The sequence below is a fragment of the Leptonychotes weddellii genome, chromosome 9 (assembly GCF_054177405.1).
Source record: "Leptonychotes weddellii isolate Sample4059 chromosome 9, ASM5417740v2, whole genome shotgun sequence".
Classification (NCBI taxonomy): Eukaryota; Metazoa; Chordata; class Mammalia; order Carnivora; family Phocidae; genus Leptonychotes; species Leptonychotes weddellii.
The window spans coordinates 15,572,754-15,582,486 of record NC_138377.1 but is presented as its reverse complement, the minus strand read 5'-3'; positions in this window follow the sequence as shown (position 1 = coordinate 15,582,486).

Below are 9,733 nucleotides of genomic sequence, written 5' to 3'. Positions count from 1 at the left end.
AATTGGTCAAGTTATTGGAGCACTTTCCAAAATGTGTTCCTGGACTTGCTAAAAAGTGTCATTAAATAAAAGTTTTCTATGGTTAGGGCGCCTGGGTGGCTCAGTTGGTTAAGCGACTGCCTTCGGCTCAGGTCATGATCCTGGAGTCCCAGGATCGAGTCCCACACCGGGCTCCCTGCTCAGCAGGGAGTCTGCTTCTCCTTCTGACCCTCCCCCCTCTCATGCTCTCTCTCTATCTCATTCTCTCTCTCAAATAAATAAATAAAATCTTTAAAGAAAAAAAGTTTTCTATGGTTAAATACGTTTGGGAAATGCTTGGTTAAACTAAGTCAGACAAGTTTCTCTAATACAGCACTTCTTGGACTCTTTCCTTAGCTTTTACACATTGTTATTCTTCACAAGGAGCTATAGTATGCAGCATTTTCCAAGTGTATTTGCCTCAGGAATATTTTTTCATGGCATGTACAATAGGAATCATGTTCCAAAGGACACTTCAAAAGAAATGTAAGTTAATATTCAGAAAAAAAATGTTGAGACTGGGTTAATATAAAAGCTATTGAGCTAGTGGAACTTACTTTCAGACTTCCAGTTTAAGACATTGGGCAGACAGTGATATCCTGAGGAAGACTATTAGGCAAGAAAACATTCTTGCACACATATCATGATAGGCCTGGAGCTGGAAGTAAGAAATTCTAAGAAATGGCTAGAGGAGAGATGATGATGCATTTGGTTTAAACTAACATGCCGATTACTGAACAATTATTGTGGCTGCCTGAAGTGCTGAATTGAGAAGGATTCTCAAGCTTTATCAGTAATCAATGAGGGATTGCATGAGTAGAGTGATGCCTTCCATAGAAGCGAGGAACATAATATGCAGTACTCATGTCATATGTTGGTCACACATAGGCCAGAAAGTAGCTAGTTTAACATGGATTATGTATTGATTTTAAATATTCTTAGTTCATGAAAATTTTCTTCAAAGGGAACCTCTTCTAGAAACGTAAAGGAACAGAACAGATAAAAGCAACACTATCTATGTAAGGTCTAGAAACTCCACTTCTCTCCCTCTGGGACTTCCTCCTCATGGACATAACTAGCCATGATAGCTTCTAGAGCTAATTAACTCGTTGATCAAGTTAAGGCTAGCAGATCCTAAGGGAAGCTGGCTGTGCTAAAACACTTTTACCTTCTCAGGGAAAATGCTTCCTGTTTTCTTTTATTTTCTAATTGAGTTCCCATTGGTTATTTATTAATATTCAGTAAAGATTTGAGAACTTCCCAATTAATTCCGTTTTACCAGTAGACAATCAAAGGAGGGCTTTTCAGTTCACATGGTAAACATTCAGGGAGAAGTTAGAGTTTACAGTGGAGGGACCCAATGGACGCTGGAAGTACACTAGCAGCACTAATGGAAAGTGGGGAAAACCTAAGAGAAAGATGTCTCTGTGACAGGCAGAGTCCACCATCTCCTCTCCCTGGCAATCACCCTTGCTGAACTTTAGAGGTTTTGAGATTTGTTTAATTACCGGAGAATGATTTCTTTGCAGCGCCAGTTGTTAACTTAATGGTTTTGTCCTGTAAACTCACAGCAAAGTGCAGAGCAAGGAAACATATTTTAAAACGGTATTTTGTCTTGGAATCAACAGAGAAGTATTGCAAGAATAATTTGTCACTCTGACAAGCTTCAGATAGCCAATGAAATTACCGGATACCTCTTTAAAAAATATTAGATCTGGAACAAAAGCAAACCAATACTCCATAGTTGGACATTAATTAATGGGTTTTATCTGATACATACATACCATTCTTGTCAAGTAAAGCAACTTAGTGTCCTCTCTTCCAGTTTCAATCAAATAAACTCTGATGACCACAGCTAGGAGAGCTTCCCATTCAGCTTTGTATCCCTCAGTACCTAACGTAGATGCGTGGCACATTTGGGCTAAGTTCCCAGTTATTATTTGCTGAGCTAAAGGTCTTGTTTCTGAGTATATATCTAGATCACGTGCAATAGCAACAGGCATATTACTTGGGAGGGACTTGAACAAAAGGAGGCTGAAGAACTCTAGTCTTCATTTTGGAGGCCTTGTAAATATCTCTGAGGGCATAAGATGTTCGTTCAAGTAGATGCAAAGTCTGGGGTACATGCGGACTCTGCTTTCTGCTAGTTTTTTCACCAATGGGGCTACCGGTTGCTAGAAATGTGTTTCAATCAATACACTGGTATACTTAGCGAAGTTGACATGGATGGGGTAATTCTGCTACGTTAAAAATTGCAACGTATAGGTTAGAAACATATTAATAAGCAGATTTTAAGCAGTGAATCTCTAAACATTTCCCAAAGACTTGGGTAGTTACTTCCTGAGATAGGACTTTAAAGTTTTCTTTTCTTTTCTTTTTTTTTTTTTTTTTAAGCTTTGTGTTTTGAATTATCTGAAATGTATTCCATGCACTGTGGCTATGAAATGTTGACGAGTTACGATCTTGATCACCTTCTTTGGATTTGTTTCAGCCAAAGTAATAAGTTTTTACAACTAATTGTAAATATCACCTTTGAGTGGTTTTAATGAACCTAATAAAGAGATATGGTAATTTGCCTGCTCTCTGCAGGCACTTAGCTGTGAGAAAATTAAATTAGGATTAAGCCATATTAACCCTCATTACTTAGAGTAATGGATATATTAACATAACTTAAGACAATAAAACATTGTTATATATGAATCTTCAGAATTTTTCAAAAGAAACATATATGAGATTCTTTTTAGCTATGGTTTAGTTGTGGGAGAATGGAAATTTTCCTTACACTTTGAATACAGTGAAGCACCTTTAGGGGAACTTGGAGTTACTCCTGGATAGACTCTGCCTCATGCTAACAATATACTTTTCTTTCATTTTTATTTTATTTTCTTTCATTTTTATTTTTAACCTATGTACTTTTTCATTAAAAGGAACCATTTCTTTAAATAGAAATGCTCAAGGATTTGTTGGTAGACCTGTGTTCTTCTTCCCACATGACAGAGAGTATAACCAGGAGGATCTTTTGAAGTTGATAAAAGTTTTAAAAATAGTAAACCTTAAGATCTGCTTTTTGGGACATAAAGAATCCATGCATTTTACTTTACTTTCTGGACAATGGATTTTTTTTTCCTCTGGAAACATAAACCTATATATATATACATATACTCTAAATAAACATATACTCTAAATAAACATATATACATATATACTCTAAATAAACAGTCCTCAATTGTATTCTTCCAAGTTCTTTTTTCTAAGTAAGTTAAATGAAACCTTATCCACATACATCTGGACATACTCAGGGCTTGTTATGTTGGGATTAAGAACTTGGGATGGCATCAACCTGGCTGTCATTGGTTTTTGACATTTGTTATCAATGCCTTCCTTTAAAATGGGACATTTTAGACAGTTCTGGGAGGGGTTCTCGAGATCTAAAGCACATTGACGTGACTCAGTGTACATGAAAAGGAAATGTTTCATTGTTTGGTGGTGGTTTCCATGCCAAAATTTTCCAGACGCTGAAGACACTGACACCATGTTTTCAGAGAATGGGGATTGGCGAAGTGGCAAGAGGGAGGGGCATGGGCAGCATAGCGGGATTTTAGATGCTAAAACCAATGAAAGGTTGAAGTCCCAAGTTGTATTTGCCAAGAATTTAAAAGCTACATCTTCTCTCATCAATGGCCTAACTGCGATAGCCCAAGAGAAGTATGCCAGAAAGGAGGGGTGAAGGGATTTCCTTTACTCATAGCATATAATATCTCCCAAATGTCTTGCAGAAACCAATACTTAGGAGTTGCCAAAATATTTTAACATCATGTTATGGTGCTTCATGTATGTTATGACTTCATGTCCATCTGCAGAATAGGAAGGATGGGAGCAAATATGGACATGGAAAAGGTAAGAAAAAAATGGCATGAGAATCCTAGATCTTTAACATGACAGCAGTGACATTACATGGGAAAATAGTAAAATTCCCATCTTGAATAAATGTAAATTATGGATGAAACCACTCCCAAAAGGAAAGAAATACAATACAAAATATAACCAATGTGATTTTTTGAGGAGAAAAGGCAGATTCTTCACTCGTCTTATCTCTTAAGAATGAGATATTGCACCATCTGCTCCGCAAACAGTTATTGCATTTCACTCTGGATTTCTCCTTGGTCTCCTCCCTGTTTCTCTGAATTTTCAGATTGGCTCTCTTCCTGTGAGCCACATCCTCTCTTTAAATGCTTCCATATTTACCCTCTCTCTCTGCAGCTTATGTGTGACTCTTTGTTAAGCATTTCAAAATATTACATGTTACTGCGTCGTAATACATTGCCTGTATCTAGCACCTTCTTTTCTTAGAACGCAGTGGTGTTCAAACAAATACTATCTTCCTAATTACTATGTTTTAAAAAGTGATTATTCATTTTATAGGTATAAAGCCATGTCATAATTTGTAGAAGAGAGAGAGAATGACTAGCTCCCATTGATTCTACAGTGCTTAATCTAACTTGTGTTTGTACACCCATTGAAAGATATCCTCCAGGTTATAATCACTCCTCTTACTGTGTTATTACCTTCTTCTACAATCTTCCCCATGATACATAAATACATATACCTTTAACCAAACTTAGGGTCATCCATTGTAGTTACCTCTCACATAGCCAGAGTTAGAAACTTGACATTTCCCTCTCCTTTCCTTCCAGCCAGTGACCAAATCCTTGCAATTTTACCTCATCATCAGCTTTGTAGTTTTGAAAACTGTGGCCTGGGGGTCAATTCCTGCCAGCATCCTTATTTTCTGAATAGAGTTTTATTGGAACACACCTACACTCATTTGTTTATATATTGTCTATGGCGGAGTTAAGTAGCAAAAGCACAAATTGGTTCTTATCACTCCCCATTTTAAAAAACCTTCAAGGATTCCTTTCTTTGAGGATAAAGCTCAACTTTCAAAATGCAACTATCAAGCCCTATTACTACCTATGTCTCTTCTCTTCCCCCCCCTCCTCGACAATAGATATTCCAAGCAAAAGGAACAACTTTAAGTTTTTGTTATATTCCATACCCTACCAGAAAGGACTCTTGATTCCAAAAGACTGAGTTAGGTGCCTCTTCTGTGTTTCTTAATAAAATGTTCTATTTCTCTTAATCTAGCACTTGCTACGATCGAGTTGCTGTTTCACTTACTTGTCTGAATACTCTGCAATAATCTACTTCCTGCTGACACATTTACCAGTATAAATTACAGTGTCTGGCATATATAGTATATCATAGAGTTTCAGAAATATTTAATTATGTAAACAACAAAATATGGATGCCATGTACATACTAAGGGGAAAAACAACTACCATGTGCAGTTTACAAAAGTACAAAGAGAACAACCAAATTTAGAGAGAGCTAGACAAGGCCCAAGAGTAGGTAGAAAGAATATGGATTTGTTGGGAAATTAGCTAAATTTGAGTAGGTAATATGGTCTAACTATGAGAAAGCATGAGGCAATAACCAGACATATTTAGTGGAATGTGATATGCAAGCACCAGGAAACAGTCCCATAGCTGCACTTCACACTGCTTAGTCCATTATTATAAGTGTGTTGACATTATCACTTCCATATTGCCTTATTATTAATGGTTCTAACTTACCTTCTGAAATTATTTAGAGATACATTTTGATTAATTGTTATTATGCTTAGCAATTGCTTAGTTTGAATCTCACTTATTTTGAAATATGTGTAAAATACTAGCATGTTAGGAGCAAACTTTTAGAAAATAAAAAGAGAGACAGTAGGATCAATGATGAATCTGAAGAAAATTACTGTTGTAGGTATAGGAAATACATGCTTCATTATCCGTAAACATTGTATTAATTGTCACCCATCATCAGTATGTTCTATAACTTGTTTATATATAGATGGTTATGGATTGTCTCTGATCCAGCCATATGCTCTTTCTCTGTGTGTAAATGTCATCCTGCTGTGAGACTCATCAAGTTTTCCATTCTATCTATACAGAAGGAAGATAGTTTGCTTTTATATAAGCTCCAAAATTTGCCTTGTTAGACCAACATCTAACCATCAGAGCCATGGCTTTTCCTAAGGTGTAAACAAATGGAGGGAGTCAAACGGCAAAAAAAAAAAAAAGCAGCCAAGAAATTAATTCAATTTACCATATCTAGAACTTCCCAAAAATCTTTGAAACTAGGAATTAATATTATCTTCTTCAACTAAATTGTAAAATTAATAATATTAAAATATACATTGATATGTTCCTGTACAAATTTCAGCCAGCAGCTATTTAAAATGGTCTTGTTTGCATTAATTCTTTTGGGATCTTTGCTATTATAGCTAATAAGAACTACATTCCAACTGATGGATATGTTTGAAAACATTTCCATGAAGGAAAATGTTAATAAATAAATAATAAAATATTTACAAATGAGAAGAGGATTTTACAGACTTTGGAAGCTAAATGTAACCAAAATTTCAAGAAGAACCTTGAGCAGATTAGTCCTAGTGAATACCAAATGTACCCCGATCCATATCCCAAAGGTGGCCTGGCTTCTTAGTTGTCTCAAGTGGCCCATTCATACATAAAAAGACTTTGACAACAGGACATACAAATCCGTAAGCAATAATACTTGCCTCTTCATCTCACCCAAAGTATCCACAGGAAGGATTGTCAGCATTCTTTTTCTATCTATAACTTTATAGCATTAGTTTCCAAAGGCGGAAAAAAAAAAAAAAAGGAATATTATGGGATTCACATAAATGATTTGACTTATCCTGAGAAAGGAAATCCCCCCCACAGTTCTTAATGGTTATGTGACTGGGACAAGCCATGTTTGTACTGTTTGAATACATATCCCCTTACTCCTGCCTGGTGGGATTCAGAGTCACCCACTAAGCAGGATTAACTAATGACTGAAATGAAATCCTGTCAGTTAAGAAAATCTCAAAGGCTTCCTGGAGTTAGGTTGGAAAGATGTCACTAATAGAAGGGCTGTACTTTATGCTTTTGCAATGTTTATAGAACCTCTAACACAATGGAACGTGATTAATGAGGCTCTCCAAACTCTAGCCCAAGCATGGAATTTTGTACTTGTCATATCTAAAGATCAGCCCTTTATCACCCTCATCACAGAAGAAATGTAAACCAGAACCTGATCGTTTCCTAGAGGAGTTACCCTGGTTTTCATCCTCAAGTAAGCTAAGGGGTTAAAGAGGAGACATTCACATTTTTTTTAATAAGAATGACACTTTTGCTTAGGGAAATGCTTTTCTCATAGATATATCTACATTTACCATTTTATTCTACGCTTACAAAACGATGCAAAGCAAGTTTGCCAGGAATTATTATCACCTCTGAGAAGAGACATCTGGGGCCTCAGAAAATTGTGTGGCTTTCCTAAATCTTCAGCTAGCTGGGAACATATTTGATACCAGAACTCAGCCTGCTTCTCTTCCAAATAGATTGAAACGTGCTCTTATACTTAAACACATCCTATAAGGCATTGACAAAGAACTTGGCCAATTAGCGAATTTTCTTAATATCTTCAAACCTAGTCTCTACTCTTTTCCTAAAGCCTGAGAGTAATGTTAAAAGTGAAAAAAAAATGTGATTTTTCCATCTATGATAAAAGATTTTTCATTGTGTCGATTCAAGACATTGATCTCAAAACCTTCAAAATTGTGTTTTTTTGCCCATTCCAAGCTCACACCTCATTAAATGTGCTCCCCCTCATCTCTCTTCCATCTGGGACGCTGCTGTGAATGCGTGATGGATGGCTCACAGCCCCACTTCCAACCTCTTCTATTCTAGCAACAATTTCCGGAGGCCTGAAAAACAAGGTCTTCCTGGCTGGAGAAAAGTCATTAAAGAGCACATAAACTTGATTTCACCACATCTAGTGGGCAAGCTCCTGTTGGAGAAAAATTAATGTAGAATACCAACCAGGGCCCATTTTCAACTGAGAACAACTATGTCAGTTGTCCTGAAGCTCCTCATGTGAGGATTATAAATCTGTACTTTGGATCCTTTTATACTGTTGAAGGTAGATGTAGATTATTCTTCCTAGACATCTCATCAGCAGTACCCAGAAAAACATGAAGCAGTTCATCCCTCGGTAATAGACACGACATGCCCTTATTCTATTTCCTTCTTCTTTCTTGTCTGCTTTAGCTAAATTTTTTCAGGTAATCCTCCTAGTAAAATGACATGTTTATCTCTCCTAGACATTAAAGTGGAAACCGTGGAGAAACACCTTTGGTGGTTTTGCTTTATTTATTTGCTGGTTGCTCACAGTTTGGGAGCTGTCATTATTTGAGAAAAGAAAGACTCTTGATCTGAGCTCCTTGATGGACAAAATGTTGTCTTTATTTTTTTTTTTTCCTTTGGCAACTGATACTCTGTCTGACTTTCTTCTTAACCCATCTGTCTTACGCTTTCTTGTTTTGCCAGAAAAAAAGAAAAATGTGACATCCTCACAAAATGGTATTTATATTGCCCTAACTGGACAGAAAGAAAGAAGATTCCTGATTGATGACTATATAAAGGAATTAAGCTGTTCAAAGGGTATGTTAAAATAATTGATCATTCTATTATCAAAAATGGATTTTTATTAGTAAAACATCATGTTTCCTTGAGCCATAGTAAACAAATGTACTATGTGTTGTAAAAATAGAAGACTCTTTTTGGCAGAGGAGTCTGGTGAGCAGAGAACTTAATACAAAAGCAGATAATTTGTTTTCCCTTATTGACTCACAGATATTTTTTAGATGTTACTTTCTTTTTACAGAGAATAGAGTGGAAAGACTATGTCACCCTGTATTCTGTTTATTTTACTTCTGAATTTTTACAGATCACATGGGTGGATTTAATCAGATTGTAAATGATCTGCTCTTTTGAAAAAGTAGATTAATAGGTAGAATGTTTAGACACACATATTAGTTTATTATTTCTACTATTCTCCATATTCTTTATTTATTAGTCTTAAGATAATTCAAGCCCTATTTATTGGTGATGTAAGAGGATCTAGCAAGAATATTACCAAGATTAAATATTCATAGATGTTGACATCAATCCTCTTAGCTTTTTAAAAATAATTTTATTTAGACAAATATTTTGCATATCATATAATTCACTCCTTTTGAGTGTACAATTCAATTCTTATTTTGAGTAAATTTGCCAAGTTATGCATACATCACCATGAATCAATTTTAAAACATTTTAATCACTAAATTATGATCTCTTATGCACATTTACGGTAAATCTCTGTTCCTTCTTCCTCTGGCAGCTACTGATTTGCTGTCTTCAAAAACTTTGTTTCTCTGTAATTTTTATAAATTAAGTCACACAATACTTGGTCTCTCGAGTATAACTTCTTTATTTTTATTACAGATTTTTATTTATTTATTCATGAGAGAGAGAGAGATAGAGAGAGAGGCAGAGGGAGAAGCAGACTTCCCGCAGAGCGGGGAGCCCGATGCGGAACTTGATCCCAGGACTCCGGGACCATGACCTGAGCCGAAGGCAGACGCTCAACCATCTGAGCCACCCAGGCACCCGACTATAACTTCTTTTATAGAGCAAAATTATTTTGAAGTTCAGGGGCACCTGGGTGGCTCAGTCTTTAAGCGTCTGCCTTTGGCTCAGGTCATGATCTCAGGTTCCTGGGATCAAGCCCTGCATCAGGCTCCCTGCTCCGCGGGAAGCCTGCTTCTCCCTCT